Source organism: Halichoerus grypus, chromosome 2 (assembly GCF_964656455.1).
Source record: "Halichoerus grypus chromosome 2, mHalGry1.hap1.1, whole genome shotgun sequence".
Lineage (NCBI taxonomy): Eukaryota > Metazoa > Chordata > Mammalia > Carnivora > Phocidae > Halichoerus > Halichoerus grypus.
Window position 1 is genome coordinate 189541113 of NC_135713.1, and position 23406 is coordinate 189564518.

The window sequence follows — 23406 nt, forward strand, 5'->3', positions numbered from 1 at the left end:
TACAGCACACAACTCTTGGTCTCAGGGCTATGAGTTCAAGACCCACATTGGGTGTAGAGATTTCTTAAAAACAAAATCTTAGGGGCGCCTGGGTGGCTCAGTCGTTGGGCGTCTGCCTTCAGCTTGGGTCGTGGTCCCAGGGTCCTGGGATTGAGCCCCATGTCGGGCTCCCTGCTCTGCGGGAAGCCTGCTTCTCCCTCTCCCACTCCCCCTGCTTGTGTTCCCTCTCTCGCTATGTCTCTGTCAAATAAATAAAATCTTTAAAAAAAAAAATCTTAAAAAAGTAAATAATAAAAAATGCCTTTCATATTCTAATGGCTTCGGCCCAAACTCCTATAGTTCTGAACCTAACTGGTGACCCTCCATTTTACAGGGTGAGAAAATGGAGTCAAGGATAGCAGAAATCATCTGCCCAGTGTCACTGAGCAAGGGATACAACGCTAGAAAACCTTTACTGGCCCTATGTTTAATGTTCTGATTAAGAGGCTCTAAAATAGTCCACAGATTAAGATCCTGCTTGAAATCTAAATTGCATTGGTTGCTTTTCAAATCATTCTCCAAGGCTCTCCGTCTTACCCATCAGCTCTCACAGTATATATCTTTTTTCTCTCAACACGTTAGTTTCTGTCCTTTAAAACAATTAGGGATATTTCCTCCTTCAGTTTAGTTCTCTCACTCTCTTTCTCCCTATCCTTCCAGGTAGCCTGATAGAGAGCCGTGACTATTTTATTTATACTTGGGCCATAGGGTCTGCTTGTCTCTGTAGCAACTACTCGGAAAAATGAGAATGAAAAAGAAGGAAGGAAGGAAGAAAAGGGAGGGGAGGGGAGGGGAGGGGAGGGGAGGGGAGGGAAGGAAGGAAGGAAGGAAGGAAGGAAGGAAGGAAGGAAGGAAGGAAGGAAGGGAGGGAGGGAGGGAGGGAGGGAATGGAAAGGAGGGATGAAGGGATAGACTGGAAAAAGAAGGAAAGGAAAGGAAAGGGAGGGAAGGACAAGGAAGATATAATGAGAAAAGAAAATAGAAAAGAAACAAGTTATGAGCATAATTTCTTAATGAAGCTACAATCAAAACCTCCTCTCTTGCAGTTGTTGTCCCTTATGTAGAGTTTGCCTTAGTGTCTGTATAAACAATTACAACAATGTACCAGTAATTTTCCAGTTCATCATCAGGCTAAAAGAAGGAGAACAATTTGCTTTATGAAACATGGAGAAAGACTAATCTCTGCTATTACTGTCAGTGCAGGTTTATCAGCAAGACCTGGAGGAGATAAGCCTACAGACATAAAGATTAGGAATCACATTTTCAAAGCCTTAATAACCCCCTAGTGGTATGCAACAAGCTGCTGAATTAACTTGTCTTTGGATACTTATTTTGTATGCATCACTGGCTAGGTCTAGGTACAGAGCAAAAACTAAAAAATCTGGGGAAAGAAAAGAAAAAAGAACCAGACACAAAGGGACAAATGTTGTAGGATTCCACTTAACATGAGGCACCTAGAGTAGTCAAACTTCGAGAAAGTAGAATGGTGGTTGCCAGAGGCTGGAGGAGAGGGGAGTGGGGAGCTACTGTTTGATGCATACAGTTTCACTGTGGGATGATGAAACAGTTCTGGAGATGAATGGTGACAGTTGACTGAAAATGTCAATGTACTTAATGGAACGGCACTGGTTAAACTGGTACATTTATCATATACACACACATTTTTTAATGGGGGATAAAAAGCCAGTTCTCACCTAGTGAACTCACATTTCTTCCAGGTCTAACTCTAAAATGCAAAAGAAACAAAGGGAATTGGCTTTGCCCTCTTGTTTTTCCCACAGTAAAAGGCAATGCTTTCTGCCCTTTGGAAGGCTGACGCAGTCTCTGGATATACCGTCTGTATCGAGATTCCATTATAAATGGAATTAAGGTATCTTCAACACCAGCCAGTGCTTATTACCAAAGATGAGTAACTGCCTACCATAAACAAAAGTGGATCAACCCTCTCACAGAAGCAGTTAAGTATTTACTGGATAAATACTTACTGAGCATCTGTTAGATGCCAGGTTCTGTTCTAGGTACTGAGGATACAGCAGTGAACAAAACAGAGAAACATTTTACAGAATTAGATCCTAGTATTAAACAGTTTAAAGTTCAAATAAATACAGACTATGCTATACTTTCTCATTTTTGCCTTTAATTTTCTTCTTCGGGGCGCCTGGATGGCTCAGTCATTAACCGTCTGCCTTCAGCTCAGGTCATGATCCCGGGGTCCTGGGATCGAGCCCCACATCGGGCTCCCTGCTCTGCGGGAAGCCTGCTTCTCCCTCTCCCACTCCCCCTGCTTGTGTTCCCTCTCTCGCTGTGTCTCTGTCAAATAAATAAATAAAATCTTAAAAAAATTTTTTTTTCTTCCTTTTTTTTCTGTTGGGGGAAAAGGGTACCACCTATTAGAGAATCTTACTAGTAAAGAGCAAAGTCTGTGTATTCAAACCAATATTTGGAAAAAAAGTTTTAAAAGCACCTCAACAAAATCAAACAGAGAGGGTGAAGACTGGCTTTTGAGAAAGGCATGGCAATGTGAAAGCAATTTCTTTTTTTTTTTTTTTTTTTTTTTTTAAATATTTTATTTTATTTATTAGAGAGAACGAGAGAGAGAGAGAGAGAGAGAGAGCATGAGAGGGGGGAGGGTCAGAGGGAGAAGCAGACTCCCCAGAGCAGGGAGCCTGATATGGGACTCGATCCTGGGACTCCAGGTTCATGACCTGAGCCGAAGGCAGTCGCTTAACCAACTGAGCCACCCAGGCACCCCCTGAAAGCAATTTCTGATAAAAACAGGACATCTGTTCATCCTCGTTGAAAGCTGGTCATCTCTAAGGAGCTATATAGTACGTGCAAAACAAATCAGGTCTAATCAAGGATTCCACAGTTAAGATCATTTCAGTGTGGTATTAGTCTAGCTTTTTTCCAAGATATACAGTTTTATATGGAAGATAGCTTTCCTGCTTGATACACTCAAATCAAGTCATTTATCTTTCAAAGATGATTTGCAGATTCAATCTCTACAAGGTACTAAAAATACAGGGCAGAGAGTTAAAAATTCAATGGTACTCAAGTTTCTACCTATCAATGCATAGCAGCAGCACAAGGTGGTAGGTGGCTAGCAAACACTTCGTTTCTTCTTTTCCTATGGCATAAAATATAGGTCAAATTCTACTAAAATAACAAGTACCATCACAGTGAAAACCTAGGTATAACAAAAATATTTTGAAATACTTGAAAATGCCCCACCTGTTTCTCAATTCAACACAACCATCTTTTGTTCAATATAATGATGAATATAATGAATTTTAAAACAAACGAATCAGATTCCCTGGAGCATAACAACTGCTTGTATGCTCTTAAATTTTCATTTCTAAGGAAATATTTTTAATATTCTTTTTTTTAAAGATTTTATTTATTTATTTGGCAGAGAGAGACACAGCGAGAGAGGGAACACAAGCAGGGGGAGTGGGAGAGGGAGAAGCAGTCTCCCCACTGACCAGGGGCTCAATCCCAGGATCCTGGGATCATGACCTGAGCTGAAGGCAGACGCTTAACGACTGAGCCACCCAGGCACCTATTGTTAATATTCTTAAAAAAAGGAATTTTTTTTTTTTAAGATTTTATTTGGGACGCCTGGGTGGCTCAGTCCATTAAGCATCTGCCTTCGGCTCAGGTCATGATCCCAGGGTCCTGCAATCGAGCCCCACACCGGGCTCCCTGCTCAGTGGGGAGCCTACTTCTCCCTCTCCCTCTGCCTGCCTCTCTGCCTACTTGTGCTCGCTCCCTGTCAAATAAATAAATAAAATCTTAAAAAAAAAAAAAAGCAACATAGAAGTTCTATCCATTTCTTCAAGGGTTCCTTCTAGAATCAGAGATCTAAAAAGACCATTAAGATAAATTAAGTAGAGGGGTGCCTGGGTGGCTCAGTCAGTTAAGCAACTGACTCTTGATATCAGCTCAGGTCTTGATCTCAGGGTCACAAGTTCAAGCTCCATGTTGGGCTCCATGCCCACTGTGGAACCTACTTAAAAAATAAATGATAGATAGATAGATAGATAGATAGATAGATAGGGTAGAAAGGCCTGAAGAATGGCAGGAACTGGGGCTTAGGCATTACCTAGGTTCCAAAATCTATCAATTTGGTCTTCTGAAGCTCTATTTGTTCAGTCTTTCACACATAGTTGGTGTTATCCTCACCTCATCTACAGAGAACTAAAAATTACCCCCCTCCTTAGGGGAGTATCTTCAAAGACTAAACTAATATTAGGGGGTCAAATCTCTTTTGAAAGGACAAAATTTCATCTGTAACCAGAAGATCTCAAATTCCAAGCATCAACTTTATGTATACCATAAAAATGAATAGTAGCTAAGATCAAAAGATCTTCTTTTCTAGGCAAATTCAGTTTTACACACACACACACACACACACACACACACACACAAAACACACACAGAAGGAAAACAAAATAACAAAAAAAATCTACCTAAAAGTGATTTGATAGTTGAGTTATACCTAAAACAGAATGGGCTGTTTTATGTTTTAGTTTTCAGAGTTGTAAGTAAGGTCATATAGGTGACAAGAGACAATTTAGGCTGATGCATCAAAGTTCAATACTCAAGCCCCTGACCTTTCTGTTATAAAAACAACAAGCAACTTCAAACATCTTCCCCATATCCTCTTCCTGGTCACTTTAAAAATGGAGTCATATTCCAAAATGCACTTGCACATGTGTTGTTTGGAACATGGAATATTTTCCCATAGGAACAAAGTTATAAAGAGATGAAAAATACCTAGGTAAACCCCAAAACCTCAGCTGATCTACATTCTTGCAAAACCTAGTTACCTTTTATAATTTTGTTTCTGAAGGAAAAGATGTTAGAATTTCTAGTCAGGGATACCATTAGTAACCAAATAATCCCTCTAGCCCTCTCTGTTCTCCATCCCAGCTGCCACACAGCACAGACTGGTCTTCTATTCCTAAGAAAAGAGAAGGGCTTCCAGGAGGTAGATAATGCTTCAACCATACCTCAGCGCAGCAGTTTTGTTTTGTTTAAGATTTATTTGCTTGAGAGAGAGAGAGAGTGCGTGCAAGCAGGAGGAAAGGGCAGAGGGAGACCGAGAATCCCAAGCAGACTCCCTGCTGAGTGCGGAGCCTGACGTGGAGCTTGATCCCACGACCCTGAGATCATGACCTGAGCCGAAACCAAGAGTGGGACACTTAACCGACTGCGCCACCCAGGCATCCCAGTGCAACAGTTTTTTTTTAAAAAGGAAGTGCATCTGTGTATGTGTATTTTGGGGTGGGGGTCTGGTGGGAAATTTTAGGGGTATCATCTTCTTTAGGTAACAGTAGCTTTGGCTCCCTTATAGAGCAATGGCTTCAATTCCCAGAGGGCAAGAGACCCTATTTGTATTTGAGTTATTTGCAGGCTAGATATTAAAAGTTGGAGACCAGCCTATATTTTATTTCTTTAGAACTAGGCCTGTAACTGTACTGTTCAATATGACAGCCACTAGCCACATGTGCAATTGGTACTTGAAATGTGGCTAGTATGACTGAGGACCTGAATTTGTTATTTTATTTTAATAAACTTAAATGTAAACTTAAAAAATTGATGCTCGATTTAGTTATTGGAAAACTTTCAAGTATGTTTGGGACAACTTGGGTATGTGACTCCATTAACTGAAAGTCTTATGAAATCTGAACACAGTTTGTGTATATATTTTTTACCCAGTTCATACATTTCTGATGAAAATTTTGCATCCAAACTGAGATATGGTATAAGTATAAAATACACACCAGATTTCAAAGACTTGGCACAGAAAAAGGAATGTAAAATACCTCATTAGTTTTTATATTGATTACATGTTGAAATGACAATATTTTGAATATACTAGGTTAAAGAAAATATATTTTAAAATCGATTTCACTTGTTTCTCTTTGCTTTTTTAAAGGTAGCTACTAGTTATACATGTTGCAAATATCTTCTCAGTAGCTTGCTTTTTTCTTTGGTGGTTTTTTTTTTTTTTTTAAAGATTTTATTTGTTTATTTGACAGAGAAACACAGCGAGAGAGGGAACATAAGCAGGGGCAGAGGGAGAGGGAGAAGCAGGCTTCCCGCAGAGCAGGGAGCCTGATGCGGGGCTCGATCCCAGGACACTGAGCCGAAGGCAGACGCTTAACGACTGAGCCACCCAGACGCCCCTCATTGGTGGTTCTGTTGAACAGAAGTTCTTCCTCTCAATGAAGATTGGTGATTTAAAAAAAATAAAGCTAGCTACTAGAAAATTGCATTTATATTTTTATGTGGACAGTGCTTATCCGTAACATAAATATTTTACATATCCCTTTGTAACTCCTGTGTACAGTTTTCTAGTTCATATATGTCTTATCTGTAACATGAATAATTTTCCTTCTGTTTTGTTTAGAAGAAGAACATTCTGAAAGCAATCCTAAGCTTTTAAATTAAAGAAATAAAGTTTTACTATACTTACTGAAATGTGAGAATGAAATTACACCATTGGAGTTGAAAGTGGACAGATTATTGTTTTTAAAAATTACCAATCTGTTACTACTTCTATAGGAACACATGTTTAAGACTACATCTAGTGTATCTTTAATGGAACTACTGGTGATTATCTACCATCTGCTCAAAGAATGTGAAATTCATTTTGAGTCAGATTAAAAATCTATCCTAATGCATATTTCAGAGGCAGTCCATGAAAATTCTCACCTTTATTATTCTCTGAAAAAATTGTAATGATCCAAATAAAATGTCCAATAATTAAAACAATGGGGAATATTCAGAGACACACTGATCTCTGCAACAGAACAGAGAAGCAGTGGATCTGAGCAGATATGAGGACTTAGAATATATGCTAAACATGTACTGTATCAGTAGAGAAAGAGGGAGCTGGTGGAAAATAGTTGATTTTTTTTTTCTTTTGATAACTGGCTCACCATTTGGAATTGATTTAGGTTAAAACTGTTAATACATGTGAAACATTTAGCTCAATGCTTGGCACATAGTGAGTGATCAATAAATAGTATTATTTTTAGAAAAACAAAGCTACATTCCCACCTCACTTCTTACATAGAAACAGATTCCAGATGGATGGAGAAACTTAATGCAAAAAAATAACCACAAAATATTCTAAAAGAAAATACAAATGAAAATTTTATAATCTTTGTGTAGAAATGGTTTTTCTAAGCATGTCTTAATAGCCAGACCAGAGAAGAAAAAACTATTAGACAACATAAAAATGTAACATTTGGTACTGCAAAAAAATAATACACAAAGTTGAAAGGCAAGAAAAGAGAAAAAACCAGGAGGGAATTTTTTTTTTTTTTTTGAAGATTTTATTTATTTGACAAAGAGAGACACAGCAAGAGAGGGAACACAAGCAGGGGGAGTGGGATAGGGAGAAGCAGGCTTCCCGCGGAGCAGGGAACCCGATGCGGGGCTCGATCCCAGGACGCTGGGATCATGACCTGAGCCGAAGGCAGACTCTTAAGGACTAAGCCACCCAGGCGCCCCAACCGGGAGGGAATTACTTGTAATACGTAAGACAGAAAGATCTTTGGGAAAACTCAAACAGCTATATAGAAAAAAGGCTAATTATATAAAAGGGCAAAGGACAAGAAGAAACAAAATGGCCAATAAACATGTGAAACACTAACCTTGTTAGAAATCAAAGAAATATAAATATGAGAGACTAGCAAAGATATAAAGGTTATCAATACTCAGTTACAGAAGATGTGGGGAAATGCCATCCCTATCATACACTAGTTCTTGGTAGGCATGTTGACTGGGGTGATCTTTTTGGAGGGTGCACTATCTATGTAAACTGCTCAGCAACTCTACTTCTAGAACTTACATTAAGAGGATGGTCCAGTAAATGCAAAAAAACCCACTCAACCTAAGAATCTGCACCAGTGTTGTTTATAAAAGAGAAAAACTGGAAACAACTTAAATATCCACTAATAGATATTAGTGGATTAACTAAATTATGCTAGGGCTATGCAATGAAATACAGACCTTAAAATGTTGAGATAGACTGATAGTGAGTTCCTGGGTGGGGGGAATAAGTCCTTCCTGAGCCCTCAGGTAACAAGATCAGACTAAAGGTTTTTAAATAAGTCCACATTTTGTAAATCTGGATTATTTATCTCTTCTCCATATCCCCCCACTTCCACTACTGCATTAATGGAGGGCTGGTTGTTTATTTTAGGGGTTTGTAACCTTGAGTCCATGGACCTCTTGAAATGTATGCAAAATTTTATGTGTATGTGTATTTTATTGGGAAGAGAGTCAATGGTTTCATTAGAGTCTCAAGAGGTCCCCTAATCCCCAAATGGTTAAGAACCACTGGCAAATATAGTTTAATGGGGCAAGTTGTTATCTAATTTGGCCTTAAGAAGTGTATGTGATTGTACAGACCATTCATTCACCAGTCAACAAATATTAACCAAGTCTTACCTTGATTGGTAGCCCAATTACTGGAAAATTTTGAAATAAATTTCTTTACTCACTTTGGAAGTATTTTTAAATACACATACATACACAACCCCAAAAGCCCTCTGGCAGCTAAGAAACAAAAAGCAGATTGAAGACGGGCATCTTGGTAGCTAAGCGTCTGCCTTCAGCTCAGGTCATGATCCCAGGGTCCTGGGATCGAGTCCCACACCGGGCTCCCTGCTCAGCGGGAAGCCTGCTTCTCCCTCTCCCACTCCCCCCGCTTGTGTTCCCTCTCTCGCTGTCTCTCTCTCTGTCAAATAAATAAATAAAATCTTAAAAAAAAAAAAAAAGCAGACAAGAGTTTCAAACAAAATTATAATGTTAACTTTTGAAAGAAGTAATCTTTTTTATTGTCTTTTGAATGTTACATATATTTGAGCTCCTTTAAAGAGATAATCTTAAGATTTACAGACTTGGGAAAGACTTATCTTTGTAAGAATAACCAAGTTCTCCAAAATCAGATAAAGATTAGAACACAATCAAGTAACTAGTTCTAAATTAAGAAAGCAACAAATCATTTTATATCTTAATTTAAAAATATATCCTATAATTTACTGATGCCATGTTATAAAATATATGATGTTAAATTTGAAGCCCCAAATTTATATGATTTTTTAAATATCTCGGTTTGATAAATATGATTCAGGTACATAAAAGATGAAAGGGAGGGGCGCCTGGGTGGCTCAGTAGGTTGAGCATCTGACTTCATTCAGCTCAGCTCACGATCTCAGGGTCCGGGGATGGAGACCCACGTTGGGCTCCCCACTCAGCAGGGGTCTGCTTGTCCCTCTGTCCCCCCTGTTCTGCTCGTACCTCTCTCTCTCAAACAAATAAATAAAATCTTTAAAAAAAAAAAAAGAAGAAAGGGGATTATTCTAACTGGTCATAACAATATCACAGTGATAAAACAGATTAGAGAGAAAATCAGCAATGATAAATACACTGAAGCTAAACGGAAACATAATTTTGGATTAAATGAGATTGATCACATTTTCAGGAGGCAGAGAAGGTAAGAAGTAATAAGCAAAAAAGAACAAGAAAATCAGCAGGATTTATTTATGAAGGCATATTGGGCAATATATGTTTATGGTTTTATCTTTAATACATGAAAATATTTATTCATTTTTATACATCTGAATTAACTACTTATGGATTTAGGTTTACAAAGCACTAAAAAGTACTATATGATTTCTCTTTATGTTTTAGTATTCTCAAAATTGACTTAAAATTCTGTTACAGCAAATTCCATTACAATAAATTACAAGGCATAATCCAGGTTAAGAAAGATTTTTACTGAGCTGAATTTTACATAAAATAAGTAGGCCTGAGGTGCCTGGCTGGCCCCGTCGGAAGAACATGCAACTCTTGAACTTGGGGTTGTGAGTTCAAGCCCCACATTGGGTGTAGAATTACTTTTAAAAAAATCTTGAGGCGCCTGGGTGGCTCAGTTGGTTAAGTGTCTGATTTTGGCTCAGGTCATGATTTCCAGGTCCTGGGATCAAGCCCCAAGTGGGGCTCCCTGCTCAGTGGGGAATCTGCTTCTTCCTCTCCCTCTGCCTCTCCCCCTGCTTGTGCTCTGTCTCCCTCTCTCTCTCAAATGAATAAATAAAATCTTTAAAAAAAATTAAAATAAAATAAAGTAAGTAGGTCTTCTGCTGGGCTCAAATATATATATTTTTTAAGATTGTAATTTTATTTGCTGAAAAAGTGCTAAGACTTAAAACTTGTGCTCCAGAATTCCTAAAACATCAACTTGTAATTTATTTTCATTTTTCTTCTTTAAACTTCTTAAAATGTGAAAAGGCTTTTGAATACTAAATCTAGTTACAAAGAAACTATTTAATGTGAATTTAATTAAGGAAGAACACAAGTCTCTTGTATTAGCAATGACATACACCCAAGAGAAAGTATCTTTCACTAGAGATTTCCTTTACCAGATATTCCCAAATGAATACCATAATAAACATTTAAAGAAGTCATTAAGCATGACTAATGGAATTACAAGGGAAAAAAATCCATAAACCTAGCTATCTTTGTATCATCACGAAAGAGAAAGCAGTACAAAAGCAAATACACAAAATATAATGAAATAATATAATATTCACAGGGTTACCAGAAGTTAAAATAAACTAGACCTATTTTTTTTCAAAAGTTGAAAAAAAAACAAACACACATCTTCAATATGAAATGAATGGTAACTTAGCAGGGCACATACACAAATAAAGCAATATAATCTCTTTATTACATTTATAAAACAATATATAATTCACCATCAGCTTATATATAAAAAATGGACCACTCCACCAAGTATAGGAAATAACTCAGTCCACAAGTTCAAATTATGTTAACTCTGAAAACGTTAAATATAATTAGAATGGTTTTAATATAGTTCTTCAACAAAAAATGTCATAAACCATACCAAATTAATATACTATGCCAAATATTTAACACAAACATCACAAACTACTCATTTTCTGCTCCTAAAAACAAAATACTAACTGAAAATAAAAACAAGTTTCTCATTCTAAACCAACACACAAAAGTCATTTTAAAAATAACTTTCCCCCAGCTTTATTTTTCATTGAGATATACCTGACATAAAACATTGTGTAAATTTAAGGTATATAATGTAGTAATTTCATATATATCTCTCTCTTAAAATGTTTACTAAAATAAGATCGGGGGCGCCTGGGTGGCTCAGTCGTTAAGCGTCTGCCTTCGGCTCAGGTCATGATCCCAGGGTCCTGGGATCGAGCCCCACATCAGGCTCCCTGCTTGGCAGGAAGCCTGCTTCTCCCTCTCCCACTCCCCCTGCTTATGTTCCCTCTCTCGCTGTGCCTCTCTCTGTCAAATAAATAAATAAATAAAATAAGGTTGTTTAATGCATCCATCACCTCACATAGTTACAATTTGTGTGTGTGTGCCTCTGTGGGGAGAACTTTTAAGATCTACTCTCTTAGCAACTTTAAAATACACAATACAGGGGCGCCTGGGTGGCTCAGTCGTTAAGCGTCTGCCTTCGGCTCAGGTCATGATCCCGGGGTCCTGGGATCGAGCCCCGCATCGGGCTCCCTGCTCTGCGGGAAGCCTGCTTCTCTCTCTCCCACTCCCCCTGCTTGTGTTCCCTCTCTCGCTGTGTCTCTCTCTGTCAAATAAATAAATAAAATCTTTTAAAAAATAAATAAATAAATAAATAAATAAATAAATAAAATAAAATACACAATACAGTTAACTATAGTCACCATGCTATACATTACATACTCAGAACTTACTCATCTGAAAACTGGAAGTTTGTATCCTTTGGCCACCTTCACATAGTCCTCTACCCCCTGCCTTTGGCAACCACCAATCTGGTGTGGGTTTTTTTGTGTGTTTTGTTGTTTTTTTTTTAAACTTGGTTTTTTAAGATTCCACATATCAGTGAGATCATACAGCATTTGTCTTTCTCTGTCTGACTTATTTCACTTAGCATAATGCTCTCTAGATTCATCCATGTTGTCACAGATGGCAAGATTTCCTTCTTTTTTATGGCTAAATAATATTGTTATACATATATCTCATATTTTCTTTATTCATCCATTAAAAATAACTTTTTTCTTGATTATAAAGTATTCCATTTATTATTATCTGTTTATTATAGAAAAATGGGAAGACACTAGAAACCACACATGCACACACACACACCCAGAATCCTATAACCCAAAATATTTTTTCAATACCTATACTTTTTCCAAGCACGACTATATGTGATTGTTTTGCAATGTGCCTCTTCATTTAGTAATATATTGTAAACTTTACCTATATCATTAAATATTGTTTTTTAAACCATGATTGAAAGGGCTGAATAGTATTCCATTATATAAGATATTCTTCAATTTAGGGGTGCCTGGGTGGCTCAGTCGTTAAGCATCTGCCTTTGGCTCAGGTCATGGTCCCAGGGTCCTGAGATCGAGCCCCGCATCGGGCTCCCTGCTCGTCGGGAAGCCTGCTTCTCCCTCTCCCCTCCCCCCCCCCGCTTGTGTTCCCTCTCTCGCTCTTTGTCAAATAAATAAATAAAATCTTAAAAAAAAAAAAAAGATATTCTTCAATTTAATTAATCCTCTAATGCTGAACACTTAAGTTGTTTCCAATTTGTTGCTATTTTAAATAACACCATAAGGAACATCCTTATATACAGATACACAAATCTTTGAACATATTTCAGATTATGTCATCTAAATAGAATTGTTAGGTCAAAAGGTATGCACACTTTCAAGGCTTTCAATACATATATCAAACTGCCCTTCAAAAAAAGTGCCAATTTAGGGGCACCTCAGTGGTTTAGTTGGTTAAATGTCTGCCTTGGCTCAGGTCATGATCTCAGGGTCCTTGGATCGAGCCCCTCGTCAGGTTCCCTGCTCAGTGGGGAGTCTGCTTCTGCCTCTCCCCAGCTCATGCTTGGTCCCTCTCTCTCTCTGAGATAAAATCTTTTTTTAAAGAAAAAGCACCAGGGGTGCCTGGGTGGCTCAGTCATTAAGCATCTGCCTTTGGCTCAGGTCATGATCCCAGGGTCCTGGGATCGAGCCCTGCATTGGGCTCCCTGCTCAGCGGAAAGCCTGCCTCTCCCTCTTCCACTCCCCCTGCTTGTGCTCCCTCTCTCGCTGTGTCTCTGTCAAATAAATAAATAAAATCTTTTTTAAAAAAAAAGCACCAATTTACATCTGACCAACTAATATGAAGGTGCCAGTTTCCCCACATTCCTAAGCCACATTGTTTTTATTTTTTCAATATTTTTAGTTTTGTAAATCTGTTAGTTGGAAAAATTATGTCATTGTTTTTGTTTGTATTTCTTGATTTCTAGTGTAGTTGAACATAATTTTGTATGATTACTGAGCATTTGTAACTCTTCTTTTGTTCATTTTCTCTTTGGAAGACCATCTTTTTCTTATTTTTGGTACATATTTTTTATATATTAATATTAACCCAAAAGCTGGGGCACCTGGGTGGCTCAGTCGGTTGAGCATCCGACTCTTGGTTTCTGCTCAGTGGTGATCTCGGGGTCGTGGGATCAAGCTGAGTCTGGCTCTGCCTGTCCCTCTCCCTAAGCTCCTCACCTTGCTTGAGCTCACCCTCTCTCTCTCTCTCTCTCAAAATAAATAAATAAGATTTTTATTAAAACAATAATAATAATATTAACCTATAACCTTTTATCATATATGTTTACAATGTTTTCTCTTATTTTGTCATTTATCTTCAGCTTCCGGCACTTTTTTGGCATAAGGAAGTTGTTAATATTTATGCACTTATATATTTTTTTCTTTTATGAGTTATTCCATAAGAGCCACTGGTTGGTTTTTCTTATGTTTGCCTTGTTCAAATTTAGCAACAAAACTGGAACGTAATGCAAAGTTCTTTCCAAACTAAATCTCTCACATTTGGGTAATAGAAATTCAAAACCATAAATCTTGACAATGTCACATTTCTAGGACATAATTTAAAATGTGTGCTTAAGGTAATAACTTACTTAAGGGCCCATTCCTTTGAAATTATGTGCTCTGCTCTGGTATTGCAAAATCAAGGAATCCTGCTTCATTACCAGCTCAGCATGTTAATTGTAGCCATACCATTCAGGAAGCCAAATATTTTCTATTTTGTTTTGATACCTTCAACAGTTAAGGAGGAAGATAAATCTATACACATTACAATGAATTCAGTATTTTTACTTGATATTTAAACTCATTACAAAATAAACTTATCTTTTTTCTTTTTTAAGATTTTATTTATTTGACACAGAGAGAGACACAGTGAGAGAGGAACACAAGCAGGGGGCGTGGGAGAGAGAGAAGCAAGCTTCCTACCGAGCAGGAAGCCCGATGTGGGACTCGATCCCAGGACCCTGGGATCATGACCTGAGCCCAAGGCAGACGCTTAACGACTGAGCCACCCAGGCGCCCCCCAAATAAACTTATCTTTAAAATCTGCTTAGGGGGCGCCTGGGTGGCTCAGTTGGTTAAGCGACTGCCTTCGGCTCAGGTCACGATCCCGGAGTCCTGGGATCGAGTCCCACATCGGGCTCCCAGCTCAGCGGGGAGCCTGCTTCTCCCTCTGACCCTCTCCCCTCTCATGCTGTTTCTCTCTCTCTCAAATAAATAAATAAAATCTTTAAAAAATAAAAAATAAAAAAATAAAATCTGCTTAGGATATGTTCAGGGTTTCCATATATCATTACATAATTGAAACAGTAACAACACAAAGAAAAGGAATATGTGCATTGTATCTCTATGTATTAGACTTTCCATACCTTTTGGAGTATGGCTCTATAACGTCCAGTTCTCGCTATAATTCTCCCTCACTTTCTACCAGAAACAGATTACAAATTGTAAAAACATAAACCTACACGGTGGACTGTTTCATTTTGTAAAGAGCTGTATATTTCTGTAGATCTCCAGTTTGTTATTCTTTTCAAGCCTAAAAGATTACCAAAATATTTTAGAAACATGAAGCAAAATGAAAACATAGAATTAACATTATTTCTGAGAATGGTTTATCTAGTTAAACTACAAATGACTATCTTGTAGAATGCTGTATTATCAAGCTGATAAATTCCATTTTTTAGTACTTTAACAGATTAAGGGCTCAAAAGTTTCTATTTATAAATGCCACAATGGCATTTGTGAATATAGCTTATTGAAAACATTTTCTGCAGGTTGAATTAAGTCCCATTCTTTATGAAAACATAATGATCTGCCACAGGTTATAGGCTCTGAATTTTAGACAACACAAAATAATCTCTCACAAACTTTCTAATTTACTCTCACCTAAAGGCTGGAAAACCCCACTGAAGGCTTTTTAAAACTCATCAGACATAGAAGAAAAAAAAAACCAGCTTTAATTGTAGGATCTCACTGACACAAACATAAGGAAATTCTGAGTTATAGATACTTCACATTAAGCTTTTTCCACTGACATTGTAACTTCTGTCAACATTCAAAGAAAACTCAACCCTGGTCAAAGGTGACAGTTTGACAATCCTGGGAGACAACATCCTCTGTTTATTTGAACAAGTTTATACCCTCTGCTCAGGGAATTGAAGTTTCTCTCCTCCCTAACTTGATCTCTCAAATTCAGATCACTACACTTTAGGGTAATGAATTCTGTCTCCAAGATTTAACTTCACAATCTACCTCCAAGAAAAAATGCTAAGACCATCACATATAAAAAGGAATAAATTTCTGTAACTAGTTTCTAATGGCCTTTGAATAGCTCTAAACACACAATAATTTCTTCAGTTGCCTTAAAAATTAACCCCCAAATTAAAATTAAGTCCTTCTATCTCAGAAATCACAATTAGTAACTCTAAAAAGCTTCAATTAAACAAAAATAGGGCTGCAAATCCCTTCGAAATAAAGCTGTAAATAAAATGAGCTGGATACTTGCATTTTCAGTGAACAAACACGTGTTACGTGCTAAATTAGTGCAAATGACCCTTTTGTTTGTAAAGAGAGGCCAAGGAGACAGCTCACAGCTCTTCTCCTACGATGTATATGGTAATGGTAGTGGCAGAACAACAAAGCACAATTTATATTTAGAATTAAGACCTCTGTTTTAACATAATTTCCACCAGGATTATATACTTTAGTTGGAAAAATACTTATCATCACATTCATAAACTACAAGTTTCTAAATACTTATACATTTTTTCCCCATTAAAAATAAACAAGAGACCATTTGGGAACACAAATAAAGAAATGTAAGCCTTAAAGAAACCAAACGTCTTATTGCAAAACTGCAGTTGCCTGCTCTCTTTTGCAGTGCAGTGGTTAGGAACACAGCCTCCAGAATCAGTTTGGCCTGGGTCTGGATCCAGGCCTGCCATTATTACTAGCAATGTGACCTTGGACAAGTTACTTAACTTCTCTGTGGCCATTTCTTCATCTTTCATCTGAAAATAATACCCTCCCCTTTGAGGATCACGAGTTAAAATATGGCAAGAGCTTATAACAGTGTCTGCTTGGCACACTGTTAAGTGGACAGTGATAGGTATTATTATTATTATCTTTCTACTTTTAGGCTTTGGACATAATTTGAAGTACTTTTTAATTAATTTTCTGACCACTTTTTGGAAAATGGCATAATTATTATACAGATAACTAGTACATCTTCCCAGATGAGCTCATGGTGGGTAGTGCTACAGCCCAGAGTGATAAATAGTTGTTTTTAATACAAATAATGGATGTGGCTGTTACTGGTAACTTTGGCTTGATTTCCCATATGCAAAAAAATCCCCTACCAGGGGAAAACAAGCAGTATTAGAAAATACTTGGGTTTGTCCTATTAACATTACAGGGTAAAGCCAAATTCACTTTGCTAGTCTGATGGGCATTGAAAATATTAGTCATCAAATTAATCCCAACAAACAACAATAATTCATTGGCTCATTGATGTATTTCCCCTTGTCTTCCCCAACCTTTCTCTAACTAGTCAGAAAGGAAAGTTTTCATATTTTCTGAGAATCTCATTGCTGCTCTCAAACCATACTCTATATCTTAGTATAATTTAAAAAATGAGTCAGCACAAGCACCTCAAAAAACTAGCAGTACGGGGCACCTGGGTGGCTCAGTCGTTAAGTGTCTGTCTTCGGCTCAGGTCATGATCCCAGGGTCCTGGGATTGAGTCCCGCATCGGGCTCTCTGCTCAGTGGGGAGTCTGCTTCTCCCTCTCCCTCTGCCTGCCGCTCTGCCTACTTGTGCTCTCTCTGTCAAATAAATAAATAAAATCTTTAAAAAAAAAAAAAAAAAAACTAGCAGTACATTGAATGTGGAGATATTTCTCTTCATAATAGAAATGTGGAAAACATTTTTTTTAAAAAAGTGCCAAAAGCAATGGAAGAATAAAAGCAGAGTGAGTGTTAGATTTTGCAAGCTAGGTTCCAAAAGATAAATGTTCTTATCAATCAATATATGTATTTTTCATCTTAATAGTATTATAATATATGGGAAACAGATGTAATTATTATTAATAAATCCAAGAAAGAAAATATCCAGTATGTGACAAATTATAACCTCTCCTTTACTGATTACTGGTGAGGGGGGACTGGGAGGTCAAGATACCCTGCTTTAAGCTCAACTACAAAGTGCATTATGCATAACTGCGCAACATGCTAATGCAGTATTGCCTTTACTAAGGTGATCCAAAAGAAAATTTAGGGGGCACCTGGGTGGCTCAGTCGTTAAGCGTCTGCCTTCGGCTCTGGTTCTGATCCCAGAGTCCTGGGATGGAGCCCTGCATTGCCCCATGGGCTCCCTGTTCCGCGGGAAGCCTGCTTCTCCCTTTCCCACTCCCCCTGCTGTGTTCCCTCTCTTGCTGTCTCTCTCTCTGTCAAATAAATAAAATCTTAAAAAAAAAGAAAGTTTAGGAGAGATAAAGTACCCCTAAACTGCAAACATATTTGAATACCAATTTAATTAGGAGTCTATTTAGTCTTTATACTCCTTAGAATAAAGTTAGTTGAGGGCCAGGAAAAGGCCACTTGCTTTAATCATGGAAACAATACTATACGTACTCCTCCCAAGGATATACTTCTCTTCAAGTCTCCACATAATTTACATTCCAATATTTATATTAAAGGTGACATACCATGTAAAAATTATCCGGGAGGGTCAAAAATGAGTTTTATTTTTTATTTTTTTAAAGATTTTATTTATTTATTTGAGAGAGAGAGAATGAGAGAGAGAGCACATGAGAGGAGGGAGGGTCAGAGGGAGAAGCAGACTCCCCGCCGAGCAGGGAGCCCAATGCGGGACTCGATTCAGGGATTCCAGGATCATGACCTGAGCCGAAGGCAGTCACCCAACCAACTCAGCCACCCAGGCGCCCCAAAAAAGAGTTTTATAGCTGAGGGTGATTTCTCCTAAGTTCTACTACCATACCCTAAATTAGTCCTAGTTCTTATTTAAATCCTCCATGACATTCTGTATGACTTAAGTGAGGTCAGAAAAACTGCCAGGGCACCTGGGTGGCTCAGTTGGTTGGGCGACTGCCTTCGGCTCAGGTCATGATTCTGGAGTCCCAGTGTGGAGTCCCACGTCGGGCTCCATGCATGGAGTCGGCTTCTCCCTCTGACCCTCCCCCCTCTCGTGCTCTCTCTCTCACTCTCTCTCTCTCAAATAAATAAATAAAATCTTAAAAAAAAAAAAAAGAAAAACTGCTACAATCACTACTTAATATGTGGGGTTCCAGATTATATAAGCCCAAGGCAACGCTTCTTTAAAACTTTGACGTTCAAGGCTCCATCTAACACATTTCAACTCTATCTTAGTGCTCTACATTATCTAGGTACCGGATAGAGACAGATAGCAGCAGCCCCATTTTTCTGTTAACTGCACCTCTGTTGTTGTTTTAAGAGTCCTTCTGAGGCTATACCTTAAAGAGAGTTGGGAACAGATTCAGGAATGCCCTGCCTTCCCAACTGAGGACTCAGGCTGAGCTCAGTAAGGCTGTCATGAAGCAGTACAACAGACAAAGATAAACCACATGGCATCTGATGCTTGTCTTTATATGTTTAAAATAAAAATGTGACACTACAAGAAAGTTAACATATGGACCTAATTTTGAAAATACAAACAGGAAGCACCCCCACCCCAATATTACCATTAAAAAAAAAAAAAAAAAGGAAACCAAACCTCAAAGATACCTTCCAAGGAAGTCATGGGTGTGACCAAAACTAACAAAAGTAATAAACGTCATCTAAAACCCTGAAACCACCAAAAGTGAGGGTCTCATTCAACCAACTAAAAATCTAACACCTGTAAATTACTCCTCTCTTTGATTAGTAAAAACAGCATAGATTTATATACGTAAAATCTTCTCCAAACTGGCTTACGTTTTTCAGTAACAAAGGATCATCATTAACAAGAAAAGATCCAATGTCAATATTCTACTTAAAATAAGGACACATTATTAAAAATGAATACAATTTTCAGAAAAAGTTTTTATCACTGTGATGCTCATGATTTAAATGTACAAAAAACAGTCTGATCAATGGAAACTAGATTGTTAAATTTGACTTTCTTATTCCCAGAAATAAGCATAAGACTGTTGTGTTTCCAACACTGCAGGGGAAAAAATACTTACGACTTTAGAACACTTCTATTAACAAAGCTAAGATTTAAAGAAAATTTTTTCCTTTAACCACTACACAAAATTGGGGACACTGGTACTTTAGAGCTAATTTTTCAACATTATTTTTATTAAGTTCCGGAGTCAAAGTATTCTGACAACTTTATTATGCAGTAAAGGGATATTATTCTCCTGAAGAGCTCAGTAACCTGGAATTGTCAGATAACTTTTTAAAAGAGTAAGTTTCAAATACTCAAGACAAATTAATTTTTTTGCTTCCTTTTGTAGGAATAATGTGGCAATCTACACCCTAAAAGAAGGGGAAATGGGGCGCCTGGGTGGCTCAGTCGTTAAGCATCTGCCTTCGGCTCAGGTCATGGTCCCAGGGTCCTAGGATCGAGCCCCCACATCAGGCTCCCTGCTCGGCGGGAAGCCTGCTTCTCCCTCTCCCACTCCCCCTGCTTCTGTTCCCTCTCTCTCTGTGTCTCTCTCTGTCAAATAAATAAATAAAATCTTAAAAAAAAAAAAAGAAGGGGAAAAAAATATCCCACTGGTGGTTAGAACATCCAGAAATCTGTGAATACTTTTGAGATCCATACATGTTTACAGGGCACTAAAATAGTTAAGCCTCCTTTGATTCTACCTTCAACCTGCAATCCAATCTTGCATGTTATTTACCTATTTATAACATCTTCCTTTTGTAAGACTACCTCTATCACCTACGTACACAAAAACAAGCCAAATGAACCATCACAAACACATTCATAAATATAAACCTAACACAAATCACAAATAATTTGAATACTAACACTACTATAACTTGAGAAACTTGACACATAAGTACCAAAAGAGCAATAAATGGCACCCTTCACTAGTCTTGATGTGGTTTCTGTATATGTAAATAACACTTAAAAAAAAATCAATTGAGAGCCAGAAAACGAAGATGAAATGAGAAGTTGGGGCACAATAGGAAGTGCTGACCAAAATATTTATGTTGTAACACTCTAAACAATGATAGCACTTTTTCCCCTCTTCTATCATATATATCACGAAGTACCCATGGAAGAAATATACCCACCTTAAATTTCTTAACACAATCCATATTAATATCCTGTTGGCAAAAACATGAATGCTGAAAAGGCCAGGTCAAAGGAGAAGGCGGGATAATTTATGGAGTTGGGTATACAGCAAAGATTTTATGTAGTTCAGCTCCGAGTTATGCAATAACCAAACTGCTAGTGATAGAAATCAACTTTTTTTTTTCTGAGGTTTTGCTTTTTTGAAAAAAGATCTCTCCATTCCTTCCCTGTGTCTCAACCAGGTGCTTGAAATTTTCATCTTCCAGAAGGCTATGGAAAACAAGTAATCTACTAGATGACACTTACCTTACCAAAGGTGTGGTGTTGTTTTAATTAAACCATGACAGACATCACCATTTGTCACATGGTAAATTTTTCTTAAAATCGGCAGCCCCTTCTCCCATTTACACTATTGATTCTAACAACTGGAATCTTCCACGAGGTGGAAATTGGTACCAAAACAAAAAACCCAAAGCCTTGATAAAAAGTCAATCAATAGGATTCCATCATTTGAAATTATCAGAACCGATCCAACGTTCACGGGTGTTACAAAATAAAATTAGAAAAACATGAAAGGTACACGAAATAAAATACATCCTCTTCTACTAGTCAATAAACATAAATATAATATAAACAAATGAATAACAGAACAATGTTAAGAGGCAAAGTTATATTATCTTCACTGAACAATAACAAAATTATTTGAGATAATATACGCAACAGCTGAAAGCTTATTATGGCCCAGGCAGCTATCCAACCACTTTGGAAACCTAAAATACCAGCGGATAATAAACACCATTTGAAGACCGAAAAAAGGACATAAACCTCAGTTTAATAATTTGGTGACACACTAGCCCTTTCGAGGGGCATTCCCCGAGGACATTCCAGAGACAATTAATGGAACTGTATTTAGGCAAAGATCTACTGCTCCACAGTGCTTTGGGCAGAGCACCGACCTGAGAGTCCTCAGACGGACATTTCAGTCTCAGAACGACTGAACAGCTGTGTAAACTGAACAGGCCACTTTCTCCATCTACCTGGGGCCTCAGTTTCCTCACTTGTACAATAAGAGAATGTAGCATAATCCCGGGGTCCTTTCCAGCTCCAACATTCTATGACCCACTTTTAGTACTGTTTATTAGAATCAAAGGTCTGACAGGATCATGGGGGACAAGAAGAAAAAGAACTGGGAAGGATCGCTATCTCCTTTTGCCTTTCACATTCTTGTGGTTTTCATTAATCCCCATCTTCCTAAAAGCTGGCACTTGTTTTTCTTCTTTGCCTTTTCCATCACTGCTAGCTACAAGTGTTTGCAAACGCCTCTTGCTCCACACAAGTTCTTCCCTCTTTGATCAGCCTGATCATCTTGCCAGATTCCTTTAGCCTTAGACCGGCTTTTGTGACACCACAACTCGCCTTCCGACTCTCCCTATCTACCCCCGACACCAGGAGCACTTTTTTACTCTTTATCCCCGGCTAGCAAAAAAAAAAAAAACAAAAAACAAAAAAAACATGCTGCATCCCACTGCCACACGCACCAGCCGGGGCCTGGCGGGTCCTGATGTGGGATCCCGCACCCCAAAGCCATATCGAAACGTTCGTATTTGTTGTCTTGACTCCATATAAGGCACTGTTCCTTGAGGCTTGCCTAACACCCCCCACCCCACCGGGCACCCCCGGGCTCATCCCACCCCGGGGAGTCGCAGATCCCTCTTTTGAAAAAGGAAAAGCAAGGAGACGCCTGGGGTTACTCGGCACTGCAACCCGGGGGTGTGAGGTGGCCGACAGCAGTCCCCTCCTCTGGCAGGGGTCGGCGCCGGGGCCCCTCACACGCCCACCTCGACACACGAGCCCGCACGGTCCCCACACTCGACACCCTCCGCCCGCCACCGCCTCGGCACAACGCCCCTCGCGCGCCCCTAGCGCCCTCGCCCCCAGCGCCCCCGGCGCCCCCGGCACCCCCGGCCCCCAGCGCGCAGCCACCGCGGCCACCTCCTGGCCGGGGTAGCGATGGCGGCGGCGCGGCCCTGCCGGGCGTCTGGGCGGCCGGGGCGCGGGGCCCCGCCCGGGCGGGCTCCCCGGCCTCGCTCCCCGGCCCGGAGCCCAGGGCTCGCCCCACAGCTCCTACCTCGCTCGGCACCTCGGGCGCCAGCCGCCACCGCCCGCCCGCTCCCTCCCTCGGCCGGGCCGCCGCGCGTAGTCGCCTGCGCAGGGTCCCCGCCCGGGGTGACGGCTCCCGCCGCCGAATCTCCTCACGCCGGGGCCCGCGGGGGCGCGCGCGCTGCTCGCGCACCGAGGCCCGAGCGCGCCCCGCGCCGGCGCGCGCCGCTTCCTGGTTCCGCCCGGCGCGCGCTCGTGAGCCCCGTGGTCCCCCGCACCCGGTCCGCGGCCGCCCTGGAGGGACCCGGAACCCCCCGGCGCGCACGGGGTGGGGGAGGGGGCGGGCGCTGTGCGCAGCCCCTTGTCGCCGGGGCGAGTGGCGTCCCCTCTCGGCTCCCGAGGCGGGTCCCAGGGGGCCACGAGCACATGCTGCTTTGTTTGGGTCGGCTCGACCACCACGAGCAGGGCTCGCGCCAGGCTGTTGTGATCGCGTTGATTGGCCCCGCTCCGCGGCCCGCCACTCCCCCCCCCCCCCCCCGCCCCGAGCTGAGGCCCGCGTTCCGGGTCCTGTCCCTCCCAGGCCCAG

General features: G+C 39.8%; 1 protein-coding gene across 1 annotated transcript in view; it reads right to left on the bottom strand.

Moving 5' to 3' along the window:
- The window catches only part of STAT5B (signal transducer and activator of transcription 5B), a 68986-nt gene extending 45985 nt beyond the window's left edge, over window positions 1–23001 (bottom strand). The window contains exon 1 of the mRNA XM_078065744.1: window positions 22849–23001. The gene's annotated coding sequence lies outside the window, so the exon portion shown is untranslated. The remainder of the gene's footprint in view (window positions 1–22848) is intronic.
- Between the last annotated feature and the right edge of the window lie 405 nt (window positions 23002–23406).